The sequence below is a fragment of the Muscardinus avellanarius genome (genome assembly GCF_963383645.1).
Source record: "Muscardinus avellanarius genome assembly, chromosome: 4".
Classification (NCBI taxonomy): domain Eukaryota; kingdom Metazoa; phylum Chordata; class Mammalia; order Rodentia; family Gliridae; genus Muscardinus; species Muscardinus avellanarius.
The window spans coordinates 20,546,684-20,574,091 of record NC_137789.1 but is presented as its reverse complement, the minus strand read 5'-3'; positions in this window follow the sequence as shown (position 1 = coordinate 20,574,091).

The window sequence follows — 27,408 nt, the reverse complement described above, 5'->3', positions numbered from 1 at the left end:
ACATATCTTTATTTTCATTCTTCTGACATTAGTTATTTAATACACATACACTGAAACCATCTGTCTAAATTGTGGCAAAACCGGCCAGTTCCAGATTGGCCTCATTAGTCATTTGAGAACACATAAACAGAAGGCTTATGGAAAAATAAATAAATCTTGGCTAGATTGTCTTGGTTTGGGAAGGTTTTACTCATCATCAGCATCGTTGCCAGACGTGAAAGAGCACAGGTTTACATCCTTAAAACACTTGGAGGAGTTTTACTTCAGAAAGTAAACAAAACATACCAAGTGACCACTTGATTCTTTATCATGTGGCTGTTGCCTCAGCTACAAACCGAAGGCGGAGCTAGCATCTTAAGAAGCTGGCAAGGGCTTTTAGGGGTGAAATTCTAAAGGGCAATGATAGCATTGCTGGCTGGGAAAAACATTCTGGTTAAATGTCCTCTGGTCATTTTGACATTTCTGTCATAATGGGATATAATTTTTTTCAAAATAATATTTTTCTTTTTTATCTGCTGATTATTTTCCTTGAAACATAAAAAGTATATATATAAATATATGCATATACATAGTATATATGTATAGCATGCATAGTATATATACTTATGTACATTTATATAGTATGCATATATGCTATATATTTAATTTTTGATTGATACATAATAAATGCATATATTTATGGGGTACTGCATGACATTTCAACAGTTTTATATAATGTGTAGTGATCAGATGAGAGTAATTGGTGTATCTATCACTCCGACCAGTTATTATTTTGTGTGCATTCATGTGTTTGCAACATTCAAAATCCTCTCTACTAGCTATTTCTGTTACTCTATTATTCTATAGAGCATTAGAAATGATTTCTTCTTTCTAACTGTATCTGGTACCTATTAATCATTCTTCCTTCATTACTTCTTCCCAAGTCTCTGGTAACCACCATTCTACTCTGTTTCTATGGCATCAACTTGCTTAGTTTTCACATGTAAGTGAGGACAAACAGTAATCATCCTTTGTTGCCCAACTTATTTCAATTAACATAATGTCCTTGGGTTCCATATATGTTTCTGTAAACAGGATTTATTTATGGGCAGAGAGTATTCCAGTGTTTATACATCTTATATTTTTATCTATTCGTCCATTCACGAATATCTTGGGTAGTTTCATATCTTGGCTACTATAAGTAGTAGTAAACATGGAAGTAGATAGCCTTCTTGCATAATGTTTTCTTTTCCTTTGGTTTATTCCCAGTGGTGGCATTATTGGATCACATGATAGTCCTACTTCTAGTTTTGTGAGTGATCTTCATATTGTTTTCTGTAGTGGCTGTACTAATGTATATTCCTATCAATACTTTATCAGATTTTCATTTTCTCTGCATCCTCACAAGAATTTATTATTTTTTTGTCATTTTGATCATGCTCATTCTAATAGTGGTGAGACAATATCTTAATGTGGGGTTTATTTGCATTTCCCTGGTACTTAGTGATGCTGAGCATTTTTTCATATACTTTTGGATCACTTGTATATCTTCTTTTTTTTTTTTGGTGGTGCTGGGGTTCCTGGAAGCCCTTCTACCTCCGGGCTACACTCCCAGACCTATTTTTACATTTTTATTTTGGAAACAGGGTCTCCTAAGCTAGCGCGCATGGCTGGCTTCGAACCTGTGCGATCCTCCTGTCTCTGCCTCCCAAGTGCGGGAATTACAAGTGTGCGCCACCATGTCCGGCTTGTATATCTTCTTTTGTGAAATGTCTATTCAGATAATTTGCCTGCCTTTTAATCTGATTGTCTGAAAAATATTTTTATTGCTCCTTAAATTGAAATATTTTATTTCAAAATTTATTGTGGGGGTGGGGCTGTAACCTAGTGGCATAGTGATTATCTAGTATATATGAGGACCTGGTTCTATCCCCAGAACCACAAAAAACAAAATAAAACAAAATTTATTACATTCTAATACAAATATTAAGGTTAATTTTATGTATCACAGTACTTTGAAGTTCATTACATTTCTGATTAAGTTTAAGTAATTTGTAATTTCTCAATTATCTTTTTAAAAAGAGTTATTCAGATAGATATTTTGAAATATGAACATGGATTATTTTTTACTTCCTCTTCTTAGGAATTCTAATTTTAACATTTTTGATTAGAAGATATGGCCGGCAGGAATTATGCCTTTGCAAATTTGTTGAAATCTTTCTTTAGTCTAATTCACATTTCATTTTTATTTTGTTCTTATTTTGTTTGGTACTGAGGATTGAATTTAAGGGTATAATCTACCATATTCTTAGATATTCTCAGATATTTCTATTTTTTATTTTGAAACAGGGTCTTGCTACATTTCTGTGTGTTTCATTAATTCGCTGAGGCTGATGTTAAACTTTCAATCCTCCTGTCTCAGCCTCCCAAGTACTGGGATTATAGGCCTGCACCACTATGCCCAACTACATTTTAATTTTTTGGGTCATATCTATATGAAAACAGATAGAGGCTTGGGTAAAAAAAGGAAAGAATTTTATATAAATTAAATCAAGCTTATTAATAATATGTTTTTTGATCTTTTAATTTCTGTGAAAGTAATATTAATATTTATTCATTTGACTACAGATGTGAAATATTTTAAAATCATATCTTTAATACACTGACATGCTCCATAACTAAATACACATCAGCTCAGGACTTAGAGTATTTTTATCACCTTTGAGGATTTTAGTTTTCATAAGTTAAAAACAAAATCCTCTTTTACCAATATGAACGTTGTCTACTTCTATTAAATTATCATGTCTGTTTTCTTCTTTTGTTACATTTTATTTGAACATCCTATTAGGTCCATTTATTTATTTTTTTTTTTTCGTTTATATTGGAGATTGAATGTAGGGGCACTCTACCATTGAGCTACATTCCCAGTACACCCCTTTTTAATATTTTTATTTTGAGACAATGTCTTGCTAAATTGCCTTGGCTGGCCTGGACCTTGCAACCCTCCTGGCTCAGCCTCCTGAGTTGCAGGGAATACAGGCATGCTTCACAGATCCACGGTTCATTGACTTTAAATCTTTCTGTGCCGTGTTGTCTTCGGAATATAACATGGACAGCATATAACCACAAGGCTTTTCTTTCATCTCTGACTTTGATAATTCAGTGACAATTTGTTCTTGGACTTTGCCTATGCTCTCAGGGTTTGGAAGCCTGAAGAACCAAATGGCAGTTCTGATATCATTTCTGAATGTGTGTACACTCACGTAATTATGTAAGTCTAAGGAGGTGTTTCCCCAGAAGCCGATTCTGGATAAGGATGTGAGCAAGAGTTGTTTATTTGGGAGATGAATCTATTCTGCACCAGTTGGTAAACAGGAAATGATACAAGAAAGAGAAGGAAGCCAATGAAGGTAGACAACTGAACTTGTTATTCCTGGACAGCTAGGTCTCAATGCTGTTGCAGAATGCTGATGGATAGAGAGCATCCCAGAGTTATCCCAGTAGAGATGGACAGCCGAAGTCTTTACCCACCAAATCTCATTGCAATAGATGGAGGGCTTTCTTGGGGTGTGGAGGGTGTCTTAGCCCTTAGGTACAGGAAGTAAAAGGCTTTTCTCCTCACCTCTAGTCAAACCTTGGAGTCTTCTTAGCTCCCTGTCACCTTCACTACGGGGGATTGTGGCTATTATCTTATCTAAGGGGGCTTGCCAATGGGTATAGGAGCTGTGCTTTCCTCCTAAGGACTTGGGCATTTCCTACCTCTGTGGTTTCAAATACCATGCTTTCATGGATATTGGGATTTTCTTTTCCTCATAGGGACTTGGAGCACTTCCCATTTCCATGGGTTCTGAGGGTGCTGTCACTTAGAAATATACTGACCTCAACGAAGCTTTCTGTTCCACATAGGAACTTGGAGTGGTTCCAGCTTTCATGAGTTCTGAAGGGGCTGTCACTTGGGACTGTACTGGCTCAAGTAAAGTATGTAACTGTTCAGACAAAGGGATACTAGAAAGTTGTACTTATTTTTCTAAGCTGTATGTACCTCACTTTGTCACCGTGGGCATTTGGACTATCCCTGTCTATGGGTCAGAGTTTAGGACCTCAGCCAACTTTCACTAGGGTAGGTGGTCTGTACCATCAGTGAACCAGCACCCATAATTGGTTCACAAACTAAGAGTGCATTATACGTGGCCTCTGCCCCTTTCCATATCTGTGACCAAAACTCACTCAGGTTCACCAAATCACCAAAGACCCAGATATAGCTGTAACTGTTTGACCATTCCTGGTATACCACTGCATTAGGTACCACTTTTGTCTTACTCATCTTGACAACTACCAAGAATTTGGCATAATAGCAGTTTTCTGGACCTTCCTCTCATTGACACCCTGCCTTCATTCTCAGAGAGTGGCTCAGAGGCTGCAGCTACTTCTAAGTCTGTAAGATAATTAGAGGTGAGCATAATGTCATCAATATAATAACAAAACTGTACAACCTCAGGCTTCTGCCAAGAGGTCAAATCCTGTGCCACCAAACCACCATACAAGGTGGGACTTTGCAAGTATCCCTGGGGCAATACCAAAAAGGTCCACTGGTGCCCTTTCCAAGTAAAATCAAACTGTACTTAGCTTTCTGAAGTAATGTCAATAGAGAAAAGGCATTTGCCAAGTCTACAACATAATGGAACTGTCATAGTTCATATGACAGGTGATCCATCAGTTCTGAAATATTGAGTGCCACAGAACTAAAGGGCAGTGCCACTTTATTTAGCTCCCCCAAATGCACTGTAATGCTCCAGGAATCATCAGGTTTTTGTACTGATAACGTAGGAGAATTTGAGTGGGGTAAAGTCAGGCAAATTACACTTGCCTCGTCTAGCTTTAGTATCATTTGTCCAATTTCCTCATGCCCCCTGGTAACTTGTACTGCTGTACATTCACAATCTTCAAGGCTTAGGGATGCTATAAGGAATCATGATGGAGATTTCCTCTAGTGATTGTCTTTACCACAGGCAACCATAGCCAGAATTCTCTGATTGTGGTTTGTACAGTCAATACCTATAACATGTCTGTTATCAGGATATATACATCATATTGTTTATGAAACATATGTCTGATTCCCAAAGTCACTGGGGCACTTAAAACTGTCAACTAGTGCCAGGACTCATTGCACACTTTGTAGGAACCAATAAATAGCTCCTCATGCGGTTGCCATTGCCCTGCTAACTGGGTCTCCCAGCTGAGTCTCTAGCCTAGCTGTCCTCCGACAGCTGCCATTGCAGTGGTTCTCAACATGTATCATCCATGGACATTCAGACTTACCCCACCAATTGAACCAGTTTCCACACCCCCAGAATCTGTCCTCCTCTGCTGTAGCTGGGATATTCTGTCCAGACTATAGAGCTGCCAATGAATGCTATAACATGTGGCTCAAACACTTTTAAGCCTTCCAGAATCCTTCTGGCTAAGGACATACGTCATACCAATCCTACTGGGAACCACAGGGAGGCTGGGGGCTACACTCTCTGTACTCTTGGTAGTTTTTCCAAGGCCTGTTTCTCCTGAAGGGTGCTGGGGGCGTTCCATTCATCCTGCCAACTATGCCAATTGTCCGGGGCCTGGTAAGGGGCCAGCTGTGGTTGTAGGAAGAAGAATGCACCCAGAATGGGCATCCAGAAGAGCACAAACAGCAGCTTTATTCAGTAAACCCCTTCCTTTTATAGAGTTTTGCATAAAATGCCACCTATTAGCATGGTTCTATGCATGTGTAGTATGTCCTTGTTGTGGACATGCACATGCATGTATGGTCCATATCCACATAAACATGACATGTGCCCTCGTATTATGTTTCTCCTAGTCATACCTTATACAATTGCAGCTGCAGGCAGCAAGTGCTCATCTGTGGCTGTGTGTGATGTTCACACATCTACAGCTGCACAGGATGAGTGTGGTCAGATCCTCACTGCCAGTCTTTACTTTCTCTGGGCCCCAGCAGGTCCAATATTGATATTTGAATTTATCGTCAACGTCTATGTATTCTAAATGTAAATATTTGAATATTTAATGTTTCAATGTCAAATAATGAGCAGTCAAGCTACATGCAACTTGAATAGTGAAACATCTTAAATGCTCTAATTTTTGAAAATTTGAGTCTGCTGAAATATAAGTGTAGCGATTTTACCAAAAACCAAAATAGTTGCATATAAGCAATCATGATTTAAAATATGTTATTTTTACATTCGAACTAATTATTAAGAACTATTTTAAACAATTGTTTAAAATAGAAAACTGTCAATTACATGGACATTGGGAATATTGCAGCTTCAAAACTTGGAAAATACATTATTATGAGTAAAACTATATGAAAAATTTCAATCCTTTAAAGTCCAAATGATAGAAATACACTAATTAAACTTTGTAAAATTATTCACTATGCTAGTATTCTTAAGCATAATTAACTATTGAGTGCTTCATTTAGCTTTTAGTTATTTAATTTCATGTATGGAACTTTTAATACACATATTTGAGAATTATTCACAAATAAAAATAGATACCAATTTGGTTTTCTTAAAAACTATGAATTAGAAAGACCTCAACATTATCCTTAATAGTTCCAGGATAGATATATTTGATTTACACATAATAAAAATTGTATGTCTACATTACTATAAAAGTAAATCCTGCAAGTATTATAGGAAAAGGATTGAAAGAAAACATACACCAAAACACATTTTTATTCACTCGAGTCAAATTCCAAAACAACAGACTTTATAAGAATGCTTTTAGAAGAAAATTCCTATTCTTTTGGGTCAATGGAGACTTTGGTTATGATGGAGTAGAAGAAAAAATAACTTTGGGATAACTTACTACTCTCAGTACTTTGTACTGCAGAATCAGGAAAATTGTTTTCTGCCCCAAGGCAGCTGAAAGTATAAGCTTTTATTTCGTGTTATTAAAGGGCAGTTCAGCAACCACGGGCAAAGTAAGGCTGCCAAGAGGACTGAGAAATCATTGTACTGCAATATCAGGTCTATAAAATGTGGCTACCAGTGTACTTAGCCAAAAAGTATATTCTGCACACCACTATTATGGCTTGTGACAGTATTCATTCTCATGTTACATTTTGCCAAGTTACATGTGGCTCTTTTACCTAGCTTTCAGTTTTGCAATTAGGTTGAATGACTGACTCCAATGTGGGACCTGTAAGTTCTTGCACTTGTTTTTATTGTTCAAAGGCAGAACATTATGAACTCTGGGAAGCCACAGTCCAGCCCATGACACTCTGGAGTTTCCCTAAAGAGGTGGCATATATCTTGCCTGCTCAAATGTGTTGGCTAGAGAAAGTCCCATGATGAGGGATGGGGCTGTCCAATCCTCTAAGAAGGAAAAAGAGGGTAAATAGTTAAAAATAAAAGTAAAAATGACCGTGCGTGGTGGCACACACTTGTAATCCCCGCGCTTGGGAGGCTGAGACAGGAGGATTGCGCTGGTCTCATTGGCTTAAGAGACCCTGTTTCCAAATAAAAAAATATAAAACTAGGTTTGGGAGTGTAGCCCGGAGGTAGAAGGGCTTCCAGGAACCCCAGTACCACAAAAAAAAATAATAATAAAAATAAATAAATAAAAGTAAAAATGGTTTAACAATTGATGTGTTTGCACTTTTGTTACTCTGACCTTACATAATTTATTTAAGCATATACACTTATCAACACACTTAGAATGTTACCATCCAGAATACCATAAAATAACTGTAATTTCTCAAGGTATGGTGAAACATTCCAGAGAAGGAGACTACAGAGTTTTGGCAAAGGGTCTCTGACTATATGTTTACACAAGCATTTCCTGCACAGTGCATACATGTATTTCAAGCAAATACATTATTAATTATTAAATAATTCAAGCATACAGAAAAACACAAGCATACAAAAATAAAATAAGATGCCATCTCTTGCCCACCCCTACCCTTGAGGTTCCACACTTTGCCATATTTATTCCCGATTGAGTCCTCCCAATATTAACCTATTTCTAGAAGTTTTTTTGTATAGCTTCTACCCCTCCTTTCCTGTATGCAAATTAATGATTTGTTGTGATTTCATTCTGTAAATAATTATGCATCTAAATTTATACTCATAATTTTGAATTAATTTTTCTTATAAAGTTCTCCAAATATATACACTTTACACCTAAGACTTAAATTTGTCCATATCTTAGACATTATTTGATGCCACCCTTTTATATAAATAAGGAAAAAGTCCCAGAACTAATTTATAACTTCTTGGAGCCACATGATAAAGGCATGATTGCACTGGCAATACATGCCCCAGGGCAATGGATCAAGCCTCTTTATTAATCCATGGAGAGAATGATATCAATTCTCCATACATATGAATCTATGTCTATAATTTTAACTGAGAAAATGGTAGCATGATGCTAAACTTTAGGACATAAAGCCTACTTACTATACATAGAAAGATTATGCCTAAAAATATAAGCAGTTGTGTATGGATTTCCCTGAGAAAAGGCATTTCTCAAAGCAACTACAAATGAGGAGGGAGCCCTTTTCGGGCTTTGCCAATTCTTACCAGCCAAAATGTTCCAGCATTCCTGACCAGGACACTCCAAAATTTAGAAATGCAAATTCACATAAAGTTTAACAGCGTTGTTGAGGAAAAGTAGGAGAAGAACCAGACAATGTGAGTCTTCTTTTTTAATAATTAAAATAACATAACCTGTATTCACAGCCCCTGAAGGTGCATGTCCTCTGAAGGGGATAGAAGCAGAGGATGCTTTAGAGCTTGGAGAGTGGGAGAGAATTTCATTCCTTCAGATCTGTCATTGCAATTTCACCACAAATATGGCCTTAGGAACTTATTTTAATATGCTTGGTAACTGGCTCTGTGTCACTAAAATGAGCATGTATTTGTGGAGTTCCAACCATTGACCTTGTGTGGAAGGCAAATAAAATATTGACTCTGCCTTCTAATATGACAACAACTTTGATTTTGAAAACCAAATAAATCATACGTTTTCATACTGATGAAGACCAACTGCATTCTAATAGAATTTAAACCCAAGAGCAGTAGTGATTTAATGGAAAGGCTTATAGAAGCTGTCTGAAGAATATTAGACTACCATTGAAAGCTTGCTCCCCAGGGTAAGTAAAGACTTTATAGGAAGTATACTATGTGACTTCTCAAATTTCAAAGGCTAATGAAAGCATGTTTAAATGCTAGGTCAGACATAGCCCCTTAAAAGTGACAAGGCTGTCTAAGCTGCATCTGTGAACACAGGAAAAGAGGATGGGCATTCACTCTGCTCCTGTTGTTTTAAAAGAAAATGGTTGTTCCAAATATCTCTACAGGAGAACTTGTCCCATATGTTTTTAGACATAGTCACATCTCAGTTGCTTTCTGTATAGTAAGAGAGCTCCTCTCCTACTCTAGATACTAAAGTTTAGATATTAAGCATCTCGTAAAACATATATGTTGAAGAATAGGTCTCCAGCTTGATACTACTGGGAGATGGTCAAAATTTTAAGAGATTCGGACTGGTGGGAGATCTTCAGGTCATTGGGGCATGCCACAAATGGGACTGTGGGATCCCAGTCTCTTCCTCTTTTTTTTTTTTTTTTTGATTCTTGACAGCCATAAAGTTAGCGTGTTTGCTACACCATATGACTAATCATGGACTAAAACTGCTAAACCTGGAAATCATTTCATGTATTTGCTAGTGTCAGGAAGCTGACCTCAGCTTGAGGTTTTGTAAGCATTCTCATTTAGGAGAACAATGAAAATGAGAATAGGAAACTAATAAAGTTGGTTACAATTTTTATTTTGATAATTATAACATGAGTTAGAAGCTACTATCTGGCTCTCTGGAGGCATTCTAGATGGTGAATGTTTTGTTTGGTTTGCAAGTTAATTTTGAGGCAAATTCGACCCATTATGTAAAAATTCTAAATTTGACATAGAAAGTATGAATGTTGCATTTCTTTGGAAATATTTTGCCAAACTGAGTCTCATTCTTGCAGAGCTGCCATGCCATAGGTTCTTTCTGTACATGTGAGTAGACTAGTGTGCTAGTCAGCCTTATGTCACTGTGACCACAATGCCTGGCAAGAACAACTTAGAGGAAGAAAGGTTTAGTTTGACTCATGGTTTCAGACCTGAGCTAAGATGGAACATTAGAAGAATATTGTGGAGGAAAGATGTTAAGATCACAGCAGTGGGAAGGAAGGGCAGGTGGGAGAGAGAGAGAGAGAGAGAGAGAGAGAGAGAGAGAGAGAGAGAGAGAGAGAGAGAAGGAAGAGAAGAGGGAGAGAGGGAGAGAACAGACAGACAGACAGACAGACACCACTGACAGAGCTGGGAATAAGATAATTCCTTCCTTTCAGCGCATGTTCCTGATAATCTACTTCCTCCAACTAGATTCTACCTCTCATGATCCATTCATTGATCAATGGCTTAATTGATTTGATAGATTAATCTTCTGATAAAGTCATGAGTCAATCATTGACTAAAAGCCCCACCTCTGAACCTTGCTGGGCCCGCAACTTTCAACATGTGTGTTTTGGAGGGACATTCAAGATCCAAACCCCAGCAATGAGGCATGTTCTTTCTCACAGTACTGTGACTTCTCAGAAGGAGAATTGCAAATTCAGGGTCTGACTTGCAAAAGCTTTCTTAGATTAAAGGTCTGTGAGGGGAGACACAGAGGGACCTGGGGCAGCTGGGAGAGCCAGGTCACAGTAGTAATCAGATGGAAGGGAAGAAGAAAGGAAGGAAGGAAGGAAGGAAGGAAGAAAGGAAGGAGGAAGAGAGAGAGATTGGTTGGGAGGAAGACTCTGTCAACAACGTAGTTCTAAGAAAGTTCAGCAAAACTGATAGGAAGTCCTAGAAAGTTATCTCCATGCCACAAGGACCATGGTTTTCTGGAGGAAATCTTTTCTGGTATCTCTGCTGCTCCTAGTAGACTGGGATGGAGTTTACAGCTTTGCTGTTTGGTAGCTAGTTCATTAGCTCCTCAGTGGGCCTCTGAGAGGGCTATTGTTATGGTCTCCATACCCTCTTTTACTCCTCCAGCCCTCCTACTACTTATTGGTAAAGTTTGACTAGGATCCTGGTATTTCAGTTCCTTCATGCCCACTTTCCTCATTTCCCAGTCCATTTCTGGCCTTGCACTTGTTTCTTTTGTTTTAAGCCTGAGAATTTTACAATCATATGAAACATATTCTTTTGAACTTCAAGCTAAGAAAAACAAGAATAATAAACTAACAAACAGCCACCACCAAGCAAGAATATAGTGGTTAAGATTTATAATGCAGTGAAAACATAGTATTATGATGTTCTTTGATAGATTTATTCAGTACATATTAAGCAGCTACTAAGCATCAGCCACACAGAGCACACCCATGCCTCTCAAGTTACCCTTTGGTTACCTCTAGCCTGTTGCCTTCAAGAAATACCACAGTAACAACTTCAGAAAGGTAAATCAATAAGGTCATAGTATGTCTTTTTTTAAAATATATCGGTACCTAAGCAATTTAACTATGAAAACTTTGCCCACAATTGATGTCTCAGAATTTCTCTTGCCCTCTTGGATAGATTTCTGGATCCAGTGTGTGGCTTTTTTCTTTGTTCCAGAGGGAGCAGCATTTATCATCCTACTATTTTATCTAACAATATCTTTTTTCTTTTCCTGGGCACTGGCATTTATATCTTTCCATATATATAAAATAATTGACAGGTGGTAGACACCATACTGGCTGTGTGTGCCACCATGCCCGGCAGCATACTTTTTAAGACTCATATTAACAATACATTTTGTTTTTTCTTAAATTTCTTTTCAAATAGTAAATGTAAAGAAACAAGAAGATTATTTTATCTCTAACCAAATATCAAATTAACTGATAGTTTTTATGTAACTGGGAATACATTTCCAAATTAGGGCTATTCACCCAAGTCATTTATTTATTTGTCAGATTTCTGCATTTATGAATTGATAATAATTATAGCTGGATTTACTACCTTTTTAAAGTTTTTTATATAATAAAGTGATTTTAAAATGTGAACCAATATGCATGGAAGAATTGTGGAAATTCTAAGGCAGAGGAACTGTGAACCAACAACTCCCCTTAAATGTAGAAGTTGATTGAAACCAGTATCTCCCATCTGGAATGTTTCTTTATATAAAGTAACTTAAAAAATCCTTTCAAATGCAATGTTTCTGAGTAATTATTAACAAAACGTAATGAACATTTTAGGAAAGTAATGAGAATTTGAGCACAATGAACCTGTTTATTATTAGGTTTCCTGAATCACTTGTCTTTTTTCATATGAAAAGGCACAACCTTACTCACTTGATCATCAGATAAAGTAGAATACTATTTTATGCAGACTGGAAAAATTACTATTCATGCATATTTATAAAGAGTAGTTGAAGGTCTTTTTAATTTTCATATCTGGGTCTCCTTTTTATAGCAATTAGGAAATGATGAATGTTTTCATGAAAATTAATCTCTTTTAGGACCTAAAAATGAATAATAGTACATGAATTGCTACTTGCTATTTTCATATAACTACAAGGATAGAAGGATTATCTTTTACTCTAGGGAAAGCAAGAATTATTCTGTTTTGCAGAAGTATACTTTTGTATTTATTTAAAAATAGGAAAGAATAATTGAAACAGCTGTTTCATTAAATTATTTCTCAATCATTTATTATATTAATCATAGCTCTTTCAATATCTTGTTTTATTCTCCAAATGCATGTAATGTTCTTATTTGAATATTCCCTAATGTTACATTTTGATTTGGCTAAGCAGATGAATTATAAATGAAGTTCATGGAAAGATTTATTGCTCCCCAAAGAAGGTTACTTCCTTTCAGATTGAAACACATGAATTAATACATCTCCCATCCCATGAGTATCAGAGAATTCACTGCTTTTTCTCCATTGCATTTAATTTCAATATAAAGAATAATGGCTTGCATTGTAAGACACTAAAGACATCTCTAACTTGTTACTGGTTTTGAGAAATTGGTTTCTCAGTTTAAGGGTGCTTTCATGGTTATATTTCAGCACACTACAGAAATCAGGGTCTTATATATACTGATTGATTTAGAAAGAATAAAATTCAAAATATATTGAGGGTATATACTGTTGACTAGAGAGTTCAAGTCAGATGACTAACTAAAGTAAGTAAGATAGGTTTTGGCATAAAAATCCCTCTGTATTTGACTTGAAACATAAAGAGAAAGTTCAAGTCTATTATAGTTGTACAATAAATAACCAGGGCATCAGATTATTCTTTTCTTTTGTTCTGGAATAGAGTGGAAGAGATGATGCCCCAAATCATTTGCAATTAAATAGAATCCAACACATTGCTATTGAATACCTGCTGCTTTCCAAACCTTTTATTAATCACTGGAATCCAGTAATATTAACATCAAATAAGCAAAGTATAGTTGCATTTTTAATTTAGAACAAATTATTTTTAAAGAGGTCAGGGCAATTATGTCATCGGGGCAAAAATGTTAAGTATGGAATCATACTATGATCTACTTCATAACCTGAGACTCTGTGGTTGTCCTCATGTGATCCAGATTCACCAGCAATGAGAATATATTGTCAATTTTTTCTTTGTTCATAGAAATACCAAACATCCTCTATGAGGTGATGTTGTATAGGAGAATTTATTATTTGAGGATGACACCAATAGTTAAATCCATAATCAAACTTTGATGAAATCATACATCAGAAGGATGGCTGGATTCAGCTCCTTTCCTATTCTTAGGTTTTCATGGTTTACAGTGTACACTTCAAAATAATTTTTACTCCTCTAGATCACCATAGTAATTTGATCTTTTTTTTTTTTGGTGGTGCTGGGGTTCCTGGAAGCCCTTCTACCTCCGGGCTACACTCCCAGACCTATTTTTACATTTTTTAAAAAATTGGAAACAGGGTCTCCTAAGCCAGCGTGCGTGGCTGGCTTCGAACCTGTGCAATCCTCCTGTCTCTGCCTCCCAAGCATGGGGATTACAAGCGTGCGCCACCACGCCCAGCTAATCTGAACTTTTCTAAGCACAGCTTTTCATTCATCATGTCTATACAGTCCCTTGCCACATAAAAGCAAAATTTGTTGTTGCTGTTGTAGCCTAGGCAGAGGGACTAAAACTTTAAGGAAATTCACAGTCTTTGTCTGGACTAATCTCCACATGGAGCTATTTAAAAAAAAAATATATATATATATATATATATATATATAATCTGTACACACTTTTGAAATATTTACCTCATAGCAAGATATTACTGTTGCTCTGGATTTTGCAGAGATGTTCAATTATGACTCCTGCTCTAGAGGAACTTATAATACAATGTTCATGTGGAAACCTATAAACAAATAAAACAATACAAGAATTCAGAAGCAGACACTGTAAGAGAGTTACAGTGTTTTGGAAGTGATGAATTCCCCCAGAGGAGCATAGGAAACTTCCTATACAGGCAGCATTTGAATTTCATTTGAAGATGAGAAAGTGTCTTTTTAATTCTCTCTTATTTTTCTTATGTGCAGGTGTGGGAGGCACTGACCGGGTGAAAGAATTTTCTAAAGGTAGATTGACATATTTCAGGTGTAAGAAGCCATTGAGAAACTTTTTAGAAGCTTCACATAGCTGACATGGGCTAGAAGGGATAAGGACTTACAAAGATAGATTGGGAACCTATTGTTACAGATTTTTTTTTTCCTGTGGACTGTGGGTATCACAGAAAATGAATCTACCCTGGCAGCAGTTTGAATGTTGAACTAGACTGTTGAGCTATTAGGGACAATGAAAACCCATTGAATTAGTGCTTGGAAAAGGTTATGAGGTCATAAATTGGGGGAGGGAGAGAGAAAGTAAAAAGAGAAACTTGTGAAGCAAAGGAGTATAGGTACATGTGTTGCAAAGTGGTGTTTTACAGAAATAGTTAAAACATTGAGGCCTAAATTTGTAATTAAGTTCCTCTCTTTAAATCTAACTTTGCATGGTATTGGAGGGTACTGTGTTCCAGAAAACCATGGTTTACCTTGAGAAAATGAATCATTCTCTCCACATGTATAAATTGAAAAAAATATTTTTCTGTTCATGTATGTATTTGTCTGTATATCTAATTGCAAAGGAGGGTTCTCTATGGAGAGTTAGACTTAACCCCAAACAGGTATATTTGTTGAAAGCCAGTTGGAAGGTATTAAGAGATGGATTTTGAAGCTATGAAACCAGGCACAATGTACAATCAAATGGCAGAATCTTTTCAGAGACACTGTGGCCCAGTTCCTTAACTCAGAAAGGAATGCAAGACATCCCACCAGCTGTCCTTTCTGAAGAATCAAATGTTTCTGTTTCACGTTTGCCAAAGATGAATATCCAAAAATAAGCTTCTGTAGGTTCTTGGGCTGTTGCAAATTCAGGCATCTATTGTGACCAATAGGCAGGATACAGATCATACATTTGCATTTGCACTGAAAGGATACTTTCTGAATTCTGCCCCAGAGAAGCAGGGTTAATAATGCATAGATGATTAAAATATAGGGAGGCTGTTCAAAATTTATTATGCTATTATGTATTTATAATTCACAAATAAACTATTATGTTTTAGCAATTTACAAGGGAAACATGTCTACTACACATAACAGAAGTGGTCGTTGTTGGACAATATTCTTTTATTTCTTTTGGGAAGTTGAAGTGCCTTTTCTATGCTTATCTTATTAAATGCAATCCCAAATATATATATTGCTCATCATTTCTTGTTAGGTTAGGCTGTATAAAATGAACCCCAAACATCATAAACTTAAAATAATTATTTTTCTTTATTGTTCATTTTAATAACCTTTGAAGGTCATTTATAATTCTGTTACTGTTGTCTTTGAGATGGCAATTCTGTTCCACATGTTTTCTCCATTGTTTGATCTAAGGAAGGCCAGCATCTTGGACATGGTTTTACCATGTGGGATTGTGGAGAGAGAGAGAGAGAGAGAGAGAGAGAGAGAGAGAGAGAGAGAGAGAGAGGAGAGAGAGGAGAGAGAGGAGAGAGAGGAGAGAGAGGAGAGAGAGGAGAGAGAGGAGAGAGAGGAGAGAGAGGAGAGAGAGGAGAGAGAGGAGAGAGAGGAGAGAGAGGAGAGAGAGGAGAGAGAGGAGAGAGAGGAGAGAGAGGAGAGAGAGGAGAGAGAGGAGAGAGTGTCAGAGTCGGCCAGAATGATACAATGGCTCTAAGAGTTTCTGCTTTGATATGGCATATCTTAAAGTACTGTTTCATTGGTTAAAAATGAAGCAAATGGTCAAACTTTATAATACATATGTGATTAGGAAAATACATCCTTACAGAAAGATCAGTTAATAAATATCTGTAATCATAAACTATCTCAATAAAGCTCAATCTTTATCATCTCAAATATTTATTTTCTGGATCTTCTTTAAAAACACTGATTCTGCTTATAAGTTACCCATAAAGTGTTTCATTAAGTCACAATAACTGGCCCACAAATAGAATATTGTGATAATCTGTATCTCATATTTTTGTGTTAATTTCTTTGAGACACACAAACAAAAGAATATTTATCTGGTCTCACCATTGTTGGATACATATAATATTTTTGTGTTAGTACTGTCTAATGAAAATAATAGCAATTAAGTCAAGCTAATTGACTGTTTCTCAATCTCTTTTCTTAAAACCACTAATCATTTGATACATTATCACCCAAGATGTTGCCTACTATGGGTCATCTTTTTCCTGCTTCCAGTAAGTCTCTTTTTCATTCAGAGGCTTAACGGGGCTTAATTTAGATTTCCTGTCATATTAGCAACTTACTCTGGACAACTATTTTTGCATTAGCTTTTCAATATTATATCATATGACAAATAATCTCCATTTTGAATATTTGTGGCCTAACACAAAAAGATGGAGACCCCCCCACACATAAATCCCTTGTGTTGTCAGTATCTCTGAGATTATCGTAGTGAATTGGCTGCAGTTAGGCTTCGTGAGTCTACCTTCAGACTCTAGAATAAAAGGGGAAATGCCAATACCATTTTGAGGAAGGTGGGAAAAGAGCAATGATGAAATCACCCAATGGCCTTTAAGGTTTCTGCCCAAATGAGGGATATACTACTTTCACATTCTTGTTGCCCAAATAAGTTAAATAACTAAGACTGGTATTTCTGAGACAGAAGTCTATAATTCTATTGCAGGAAAGGCAGTGAATAAATTTAAAAATAATATAATCCATTGCATATATCAGCTTTGCAATGCCCACTTTTTATTTCTCTACTTGTTTTGGAATGTTAATGTGTTCTTGCTAAAAAATAAATTAAGAATAAATATTTGATCAAATATATATCAAAATCTCTAAGAAACTGCTTATGGTATATACCAACATATAGTAGAACAAAAGTTTTCATCTGATTCTCACATATCTTCTAAATTATTCATCAGGGATTGAACAACATAAAATGTAAAAAGTTTTTTGAGAAACAAAACTGCCATTTGACAAGATATATTATCTCTCAAAGGAAATACTTTCAAATGCAAATAATAAAAATGATATAAGATTAGTAGCTAATATGTTTGAGTGCTTACTCTTCTAGATATTGTCTTTAATTTTTATCTCAAGTATTTTTTTAAAAGATAAAGATACTGAACTTTGACCCAGATCCTGAATCTGAAAGATGACAAGGGTTTTATCCACTTTGAGACTAACTCTTGATCATTACATTTGTTTATACAAGTTGTTTAAATAGGTCCTTATTTCATAAGATATTTCAAATTGATATATTAATGATATGAAATGGAGTGATCAATGGTTGGTTGTACTTAGTTAGGGTGTGCTTTATCTGCTGGGATACTATTGAGTCTAATGGGGTAGCTAAGTTCCTATATTCTACATAAGCAAAGAACTTAAAGTGGAAAGGCACCAATTAAAATAATTTTACAGACTTTTTAAACTATCACCCTTACCAAGAACTACATGTAATATGTTGACCAGTCCAGGAAGGCATTATAGAAAGAAAATATGCTGACCCCAGAACCAAGGCTCCTCTCTGGCAGTTGCTTCAGCTGCTGCTCTGGAGCAGTGCCATTGGAATATTTGGCAATGCTCTGGAGTCTGGGACTCTTGCCTTTTCAAATTGAACCTTAGAGACCCAGTGCTGGCAGAAGATAAATGAATCATTTTGCATTAAGATGCTATTACACAATCATTTATATCTGTAATAATTGTGATGAGTCAGTAGGGAAATAGAATCCGGAGATTCTAACATCTGTTCTCAACCAGGTAGAAATGCCTCCAGGAAAGGTTTAGCTTTGACAACAACCTAAAGATAGGAGAATTTAAAAGTGATGGAAGATCTTAAAAAAGTGAGCCTTCTCTCATACGTGAAATATAGAAAAAAATAAGACATGAAAGTAGAAATGGGACTATTAAGGAAGGTGTAGGGAACCAGGAGTGGATGTAGGAGAGGTCAATAGTGAGGATGCATATTATCAAAGTATATGATACATATCGATTTTTGCCCCAGTACCAAATTTGTCAGTAGTATATTAGTGAAATTGATTCGGTCATATAAAGGGATTGTTTTTGGAGAAATTACTAATAATTTACACTACAAATTACATTTGAATGCACTAAAAATGCCTAATATATTAAGTGTATAATTTTGAGTTTGGATTAGTCATTGTTGCTGCTTAAAAACAATCTCAGAATCTCAATATCATATATATGTTTACTTAGGGCTTTGCAGGACAGCTGGGATGATGGTTTCATACTGGATGCAAAGGTCAGTCAGGTGGCTGTCTTGTTTCTTAGCTTTGGTGGGCCAGGTATATAGCTCTAGCATGCTGTTCTTGTGATGAGCACTAAACTCATTTCATGCCCCTACCTGTACTACATCTATAAAGAGCTATTAGTCAAAATAAGTGGCAAAGATGAGCCCACACTCAAGGACTGGGGATTACTTCTTAACATAATGTACCAAAGAGTGAATATATAGATAGGTCATTGGGGCCAATAATCCAATCTTCCTCAAGATCTTTGGTCCTGAGCATTTTGAAGTCAGTCATTGATCTGAGAGAGAAAGCATTTTTTTCTCTTACAGTTGCAAACATTTCTTTATATTTGAAATTTTTATACCTACACAGGTATTATATTATTCTGTTAGAGATTTTTTTTTACTCTGGTTCAGAAAAAGCTGAAGTGCCCTTAAGGCCTAATCAGTGTCTTTTGTCTATTTCTATCTGCATTTTGTCTTCTCTGTAGGTAATATTTGTCATACATTTTTAACAGATAATTTAATATTTACCTTTGTGTCTTTAAGTAATTTGCTTATATTAATTCCTGGTTATCAAATAATTCTTACTATAGAAGATAAGAATTTTGCTTTAATTTTTTTTCCTGCATTCTTCATATCAGTCTTTCTGTTTTCCCACCCACTCACCATCTAAAAAGAGCTATGTTTTACTCTAGTTAGCTCAACAGTTAATCTTTACATTATATGATATGTAAATAAATTCCCACTGAATCTGCTTTGATATCCTCTGGATGTGTGCTTTATCATCTCAGCATAGTTTTAGGAACTGTAGGAAGTGAATGATCACAGCGCCCATCTATGTATTACATTTTATCTGAACCTTTTTCCCCCCTCAGGAAACATTTTTACCTTTCCTAAATTTTTCCTTTACTTGTCTATGCATTTGCTTATATAGTTTTCTTTGTGCTTACCACAATATAATCTCACATTAAACACTGAGTGGAATGTTTTATCAATTTCTGTTCCATATGAAATTTTTCCTGCAGTAATATTTCTGCCCCAGGGTGGACAGGTTATCACTCAGGCTGATTTCTACTTTTCATTTTGCACTGTCCCTTGGTGGTGGTGGGGTTCACTTTAGCATCTCTTTTGTTGGATCTTCTTTTACCTATAGTAATCATTAGTATGGGTGTGTGTGTGTGTGTGTGTGTGTGTGTGTGTGTGTGTTACCAGGATTTGAACCCAGGAGCATTCTACCTCTGAGCTACATCTGAGCCCTATTTTATTTTGAAACAGGGTCTTGCTAAGTTACTGTACTGGCATCTAAACTTCAATCTTCCTATTCCAGTCCCCCAAGCACTGGGATCAGCCCACCATATATAAGTGATCATCTTATTTAATTCTTTATTCCTATGTTGATAACCCCTAGGATATGTCTCTTGACTCAATTCTCAAGCTCCTAAGGTTGGGTCCAAGATTAGAAAAGCCCATTTATTTACTTTGTAGGGAATTTCTGGATTTCTTACAACTTTGTTAAAAGGGGTTTTAATGTATATTCACTAAATTATCCTCTTTTGAGACTGACATCTCTACTCATAAATGTACCTGTTGCTTCATATCTCAGAAAGAAGTCATTTATTTCTTGAGAATAAATCTTCAAAATTTAGCCAGTTCCCAGATTTGTGCAATTAGGGACAAGCTCAAGATATTGTTCTTAAATTGTTTTTCTATGAACTCTCCTTTTTATGTGACATCAGTTACTCTCACTTTCAGTTGTTTGCCCTTTAGGGAATTTGGTGCAAATCAAAGTACATCATGTGTTTTCTAAAATCAATATTAAAATTTAGTTTTCCTAGGGTCACTAATTCATTTATCTCTAATCTACTTTCTATGGCCTAATATTTTATGATCATTTTCTCCTCCATTATTTATTTCCATAATTTTTCAGAGACTCATTAAATTTACATATTTTAAACAGACTCTTTTTCAATCGATAAAATTAAATACAGAACATTTAACTCTTATTCTTTCTATGATGCTCAAACAAGAATTGCTCCATAATCACAACATAAAGGCTCAGAAAATAGTCTACTTGTTTTACCTAGAATATATTTTGGCAATACAAACTATTAATCATTTTAAATAATATGTCCGTACTTTTCAGGATTATCAAGTGATACCTGCCCCAAGCAATTACCTGGAAGATATTATAAAATGCCCTACTAAGGGCTTGGAGGCCCTTTTTAAAGTGATTTTCCTGTTTTGAAAATTTTGAACGAAGGGATATTGTAAGCCATGTAGTGCTGAAGATGTAGAATGAGTGAGTGCCCTTCATGGGAAATGTGCGAAGATAAACCATCAGGGACTCTGATGCTTTTACATGAGATTAAAATCAAGTCTTAAAATCTCATTCAGTTTTGATCAGTATCTATTAGCCTGTGAATTTTGAGAAGAGTTCCTCTTTAATTTGCATACTTGAACATTACTTTTGTTGTGTTTAATGATTTTTTTTTTTTTTTTTTTTTGCTATTCTTGGGAAAAGCAACTAGTCTGAGACATATGTTCACATGGGCTTGCTCTATGATCTTCTTACAAGCCACTCTCTCCTTGGAGGGAGGCCTTTGTGATTGCTTATGGACAGTGCTTGAGAAAATTTTAAATAAATCAGGAAGAAATAAAAAAAAGAAGAGTTTAGAATATTCAGACAAAGTACAGCAGCAACAGTAGTGTTTATTATGACTGTGGTGGGGTAGGTTCCTGCCAAGAGAGAGGGTCATAGAGTCTATCTACATCAATGTTAGAGAGTATGAAGTTTTTCTTCCGGTCTCCCTGTCCCTTCCACATTATGGTGGAACAGGAGTAAGACAACATTATTATTGTGCTTAGTTTTTGGAGCCTCTTTTTCTAACCTCCTCTTTTATAGAAAAAGGTAATTGAAGTTCAGATAATTTAAATGACTTTTTCAGATAAAACAGAGCCTGGACTTTAAGCACAATAGATCAATTGTTTCCACACCATCAGCTTTTTCCATAGTATCTCTGTTGACTACTAAAGGCAACTTTGTAATAAAAAGAATTCAAGGTACTCAGAGGATCTGTTTGGGTACACTGCATTATTGATGGTGTTGGTATTGATGGGGATTTTGTGTTTTGTTGTGATGAATTTTGTTTGTTTTGGTACTGGGGACTGAATGCAGGGGAATTCTATCTCCCAGCCACAACCTAGCTGATTTAATTTTTTTTTTTTGAAAGATGGTCCCACTAAGTTGCTGGGAGTGGTTTTGAACTGTAATCTTTCTGTGTCAGCCTCCCAAGTACTGAAAATACAGGCAAACATCACCATAACTGGCTGGATTTTTTTAAGTACTAAGTGACAGTTGATAACCAACACTACCTCTTCTGTCCAGCCTGGCACACTAGAATGACTTTATCAGTAATATTCTCTTTTCATTAAAGAAGTTGAGCTTGGAACTCTTAAACACACAAACTGCTGACATGTCTAAATTGTGTGAGAAGGAAGTGGACATTTATTTTAGTGTTAGAATAAATTAGTACATGCCACAAACCACATTTTAGAAACCATTTCCCTCTGCTTCATTCAGAAATGGCAGTGCGTGCTCCTGTCTGCACGCAGAAGTGGGAGAATAGATTAGAAAGATTGAATAAAGATTGGATGGTTTTGGTAATTTTGCCAATATAGGAAATTTTCTACTTGATTTGATAATATACCTGGGAAGACTCATACCACAATATTCCCAAATATTTTATAATGTATATTAATTAATGAAATAATACTATACTTATGAAGAATTTAGAGCCTCATGAATACCTAATATTTTTTTAAAAAACTGTCTCATTTCTTATAAATGGCTTCTTTGCGATTTTAAGAAATTACATTTGGTTTTCTCCTTATTTTCTCAAAGACTTGTGGACACTTGTTCTCAGAGAGGTTATAGCAAAGCAATAAATACTTTGGTTTGACTAAGAAAATCTAAGAAATACAATAATATATTGTTTTGTTTTCCACATTCATCCTGTTATCTTCATGTGAACAGTTTCTTTATCAAGTGTTATTATGAGAGATGTTATTACAGTTAAATTATCCTTGATCTAGAATAAATGTAAAATAAGATAACAGTAGATTTCTGTAAAGTGTACAGTTGATAAATTTGGACAAATATTCTCTTTAGGGTGCTTTTTCTTTTGCCTTGTCTACTCATTTTATATCCTATTTTCCAAGTGTGGAAATCAGACTCCCTTTATTCATACACTTCTCATTAATTTTACAGTCTTATCAAGTAAAGTTGCTACATTCTTCTCTATTTTACCCTCTTGTTTCTATTCTCATGCATATTTTCTTAAGACTTTCATATTTTGGTCTATAGAAATATATGTAGTGCTAAGATATATGGTACAAAGTGCTATATTTGCTCCATTTCTTAAGGTCCTGTTTAAGGGAGAACTAATGAAATATCAGTAGTTTATCATTTCAGCTGGTCTGGAATTTTATAGATAATTAGCCAAGTGATTTGAAAACTTCAGTATATGTGTATAGTGTTTTCCACTTGTTTTTAACAAAATATATGACGTACTTATGTGTGTGTATATGTGTGTGATGTGTGTGTGTGTGTGTGTGTGTGTGAGTGTGTCTGTGTCTGTGTGTCTGTGTGTATGTATACTTGCAAAATCACTTGCTGGTATCTCTAGTTGGATAATAAGGATACACATGCTTTAGTATAATATAGAAAGATAAATTTGGAAAACATAGGCTTTGTTTACAATGAATCAAAATACTGGATTTATTTTATTAGAATATCAGGAAAGGCTCTGTGGAAATAGAAGAATTCAGTACACTTAAAAGAAGAATGAATAATTTTAGAAACTGAAGAAAGAGCAAGAGAGAAGTGAAATAGTATATAGGATTGTGAGTAGGTATGGGATCATAGACTAAAAGTCTACATAGTATTATATTGTTAAATCAATCACTGAGGACAGACATGGAAAATAGGATTTATGTGTCGATTTATAACAATTGGCAAAGAGTATCTTGAGTACCATGCTGAGTTCCATGTTATAGAGGATTCTGAGGCTTAGTCTGAGCTCTATAGAAAAGAATGTTGTATTGTCAAACATGGTGCCTAGGTTATTGTTGGCTATATATTGCCTTCAGTAATGTCTGGAAACTGATTGATAACTATGAGTAAGTTCACAAGAGCTGAACTAAATTTGGGAATTCAGAGAAAGAAATAGGTGTTTCATAATGAAAAAAACTAAATTAATCACAAAAGAGAGACAATTTTGAGAAGAAGAAAATGGTGACTGGGGGACATAGCACATCTCAGTAGCTGAAACAAACAAAAATCAACTACCAAAAAGACAGCTCCTTGACAAGAAAAAGAAAACAGTGAAGATATATATGAATTAAAACACAAAAAGATAACCACGGCGGAATAAAATTCAATACTCAGAATGTAAAATCCACAGCAAAGGCCAGGAATACGACTGACCTGGTGAGGCAGCTGGCTCTATTTTGGGCTGCTGGCCCACACTGTGACTGCTGGATCCACAGCCCTAAGAAATTCTGGCAAGTAAACCAAATACCTGAAGTGCATTAAAAAGTGGCAGAGCTTCAACATCTAAGTGACCAGTGTTACAGTGAGAGATGTAGCCACAGGTTTTTATTCTGAGCTATGTGTAGAAAGCAATAGTCCAAACTTCTATAAGCTTAAGCAATTTTTTATTACAAAGATGGAAAGATAGAAGCAGATTAAGCACTACATTAAAGGAATAAATATAGTGGAATGACTTGAAAGTAAGTCATTAAAGTCTTTTGGATACAGGACCTTTTATAGCAAGTCTTCTGACCTGAACAGGTCTGCCCCTTCTCCAGGGCAGGTCTTTTGATGTGGGGATTCCTTCCTGTAGACCTGCTCTATCTCTGGTATAGACAACAAGCCTTTTGTTTCACCCCAAAATGTTTTAATTGATTATCGGAGTCTGGGATCTCTTGAAGGTTTATGGCATTCTCCCACATCCTTGGGAAGTTTGTTTATCTTTAAAATGTAAAAGACTCTGGGCTTCCCCTATGTTCTTGCTAATCACCCTTGGTGCCTAGAACTCTGTAGCTCTTTCCCAATACTGACACATTAATACATTTTGAAGCCCTTTCCCAATACTGGTACAACCAGCACCACATTTCAGGGATTAATCAAAAAAGATCCAAAAGCCCATGTGCTCACTAGAAGCCAGCATCCACAGTGGTACACTGTGCCCTCCTGATACCTGGCCCGTAGAACATGATCTGGACCAGCATCTATCAACAACTCACACACAAAAAGAGAGAAGATCCAAAGACAACATAAACACAAACACGAGAGAATTCTGTAAATATGCGAACAAGGAATAGTGAGGAAAAGGGGGAAATCATGAATACTGACCTACAAGAAATGAAGGAGAATTCTAAATCCTGATTTTCAATATGATGAAAGTTTTCATAGTCAGTATACAGAAAATAAAGGAGGAAATTGAGATGTTAAGAAAGAATTAGAAAGAGGCCTGGAATGAAATGAAAGAGTCAAAAAATGAAATGAAGACAGCAATAGAACAAAATTCTAGAAAATTAGATGAAATGGAAAACAGAATATCATTGTTAGAAGACAAGTCATTCAAAATTGATAGCACAGTCAACAGTATACAGAAGACATTGCAACAATAGAACCTAAGCATCCAACAACTATGGGACCATATGAAATGTCCTAACTTACAAATAAAAGGCATTGAAAAAGGGATAGAGCCACAGAACAAGGGTATCCATAATCTCTTCAGAGAAATAATTTCAGAGAATTTTCCAAACATAAAAAAGAGACTTAGACATTCACATACAGGAGACATACAGAATGTCATTAAGACAAGATCAACAAAGGACCTCTCCATGCCACATAATAATCAAAATGACCACCACAGAGGTAAGAAAAAATTTTTTAAAGCAGTGATAACAAAAGAATGGGTGACATTTAAGAACAAAACAATAAATAACACTCCAGACTTTACAATCCATGTCATAAATGACAGGAAATATTGGTATGATATAATTCAAACCTTGGAATAAAACAATTTCCAACCCAAACTGCTATATCCAGCAAGGTTACTATTCAGGATTGATAGAGAAATAAGTGTTTAAGATAAGAAGAATCTAAAAAACTTATGAATACTAAGCCAGCACATGAAAAAATACTTAAAGAAGTAAATCGTACAAAAGAAAATAAAAAAGTAAATTTTAGAACAAGAGATTAATTCAATCATCGAGGTAACTAGGGAAAGAAGTAATAACATTATGTTAAACATAATATAGAACACAAAATAACAGCCAGGAGTGGTAGTGCAGGCTTGTAATCCCTACACTTGGGAGGCAGAGACAGGAGGATTGTTCAAGTTCGAAGCCAGCCATGCTGGTTTAAGAGACCCTGTTTCCAATTTCAAATAACAAAGTATAAAAATTGGTTTGGGAGTGTAGCCTGGAGGTAGAAGGGTTTCCAGGAACCCCAGTACCACCAAAAATAAATAAATAAATAAATAAATAAATAAATAAATAAATAACAGAAAACAAAAATCATACCTCAATAACATTGAATGTCAAAGGACTTAACTCACCAATTAAAAGACAAAGACTCGCAATGTGGATTAAAAAACATAATTCAAATATATGCTGCTTTCAGGAAACTTGCCTTAAAGCCAAAGATATTCATAGGCTAAAAGTGAAAGGATGGAAAAAGATATATCATGCCAATGGAGAGCAACACTGATATCCAACAAAACAGACTTTAAGCTAAAACATATTAGAAAAGACAAAGCAGGGTACTTTCTATTTTAAAAGAAACAATTCACCAAGAAGATATAATGATAGTAAATGATTATGCCCCAAATGTGGGAGCAGCCACATTCATAAAAGAAAACCTGCAGGACATCAGATCTTAAATAGACCCAAATTTAATAATACTGGGGGGCTTCAACACACCATTCACACCACTGGATTGATCTTCAAGGCAAAGTATGAGTAAAGACTCTTCAGAACTAAAGAAAACTATATATCAAATGGACCTAATAGACATATATAAAATATTTCACAGGAACAGCAGAATATACATTCTTCTCAGCTGCCAATGGAAACTTCTCCAAAATAGGTCAAATCCTGGGCCACAAAGCAAGCACCAGTAAATTCAAAAGATGTAATAATTCCCTGCTCCTTATCACAATGAGTAGAAATCAACAATAGGAAGACCAAAAGAAACTATTTACATACATGGAGATTGAATGATACAGTATTGAATGAGGAATGGGTAAGATTAGAAATAAGAGGAAAAATAAAGAAATTCCTGAAATAAATAAAAATAGAGACACAATATTCCAATATATATGGAACACTTTGAAGGCAATGTTAAAAGGAAAGTTTATAGTATTGAGTGCTCACATAAGAATAAACAACCTAATGACTCATCTCAAGGACCTAGAAAGACAACAACAGTCTAATCCTAAAGCCAGCATTAGGCAGAAAATAATTAACATAAAAATTAGTGAAATAGAGAATAAAAATATAATACAAAGGATAAACAAAACAAAAGGCTGTAATCTTTGTAAAGATTAACAAACCCCTGGCCA